This window comes from Pempheris klunzingeri, chromosome 16, assembly GCF_042242105.1.
Source record: "Pempheris klunzingeri isolate RE-2024b chromosome 16, fPemKlu1.hap1, whole genome shotgun sequence".
NCBI lineage: Eukaryota > Metazoa > Chordata > Actinopteri > Acropomatiformes > Pempheridae > Pempheris > Pempheris klunzingeri.
Window position 1 is genome coordinate 6,908,287 of NC_092027.1, and position 1,358 is coordinate 6,909,644.

Below are 1,358 nucleotides of genomic sequence, written 5' to 3' on the forward strand. Positions count from 1 at the left end.
TTCTCGCTCGCTCGCACACGACAGACACACACACACACACTCAAACCCAACATATGCACACTTTTCACGTTATGTACAGCAGGTGTATCACAATTCAGTCCCAGCAAACACAGACTAAAGATTGAAAAATCTTCCATCTCACCTTCAAAAAGAATGGACCACAGAGGCCTTGGCTCTGCTTCTTCTAGTTGCCGTCTTGGTAACCAAGAAGAAAAGAGTTGATGAGAGTCGAATAATAATAATCCAGGGTCCCACATTGAGCACTGCATCAAATTTGTCCAAAAGGCAAATCACAAATAGAAGTGAAGATACAGCTCTCTTCATGCAACCTGTTGTGGTTCAGGCTGGCTGTGTCATTTATGGGGTAAAATTCTCTCTCACACCCAGCTGACGTAGAGAGGTTAAGTGAGCATTGCTATGCATAGTCTTTCCAGTGTTTTGCCCTGCGGTGTGCCCTGCAGTTTCCAGTCTCTAAACTGCTCCACAGCACAGGTTGGTTCCCCTAGTGATTTACCTGGGCTGTGTACTTCCTGTTCACCAGAAAAAGTCAAGACCTCCTGCTCCCACTGGTCAAAAGTGCTTATCAAAAGCCTTGAGCTTCTCTACCAAGTTTGACTTCTGCAAGGTGCTCGGTGAGACTGGCCACAACCATTTCATAAAAGCAAGGTTTGTTTATTTTCACCCTGACTTCTGTCTGCTCCGCATCTTTAAAAAGTCCTGATGAGACACACTGTTCAGTCTTCTTCACTGATTTCCCACCAGATATCTTCACGGCTGTCAAAACATTGATGGTTTTTTAGATGTGGAGACTTGAATCCACAAGTGTCGTTTCTCTTCTCTGCAGCTTCAGAAACAAACCCTGAATTTCATGCAGGATGTCTTTCATGACAGCCAAATCTTCCACAAGTCCTGAGTTGGTTAGGTGCCTCTGTAGTCCTTTGTATTTTTGACTCTCGACATCAGTGCACAATGTGAGAGGTTGAGTGCTAGCGCAGGGAAATCTTTCCACAGAGGTCTCACTGTATTTTAGCAACTGGAAATCCATCTGATGGTGAAAATTTGCATGTTGAGTTCAACTGCTGCATTTCAGTTACAGTTACAGATAGCCCCTTCTTTAAAAGCAGTAGACGGGAGTTGCTTGTCGATCAGTTGGTTTGTTTGTGCTATTGAGTGACTTTGGTATTTTTAACCTCTTAAACTACACTTGTCTACCGGTGTCCAGTGTTTTTTTTTTCTAACCCTAACCCTTGCACAGTGAACTCCCATGTTTTGCAAGGTAAAATTATTATTTTTGTCAATGGAGGAAGAGAAAGAGAGTTTTACTTCCCCATTGAAGGGGCTGTTCGATGGCAACGTAA

General features: G+C 43.4%; 1 pseudogene; it reads right to left on the bottom strand.

Moving 5' to 3' along the window:
• Positions 1–268: 268 nt before the first annotated feature.
• LOC139215818 (E3 SUMO-protein ligase KIAA1586-like) lies at positions 269–1,065 on the bottom strand (annotated as a pseudogene).
• Between the last annotated feature and the right edge of the window lie 293 nt (positions 1,066–1,358).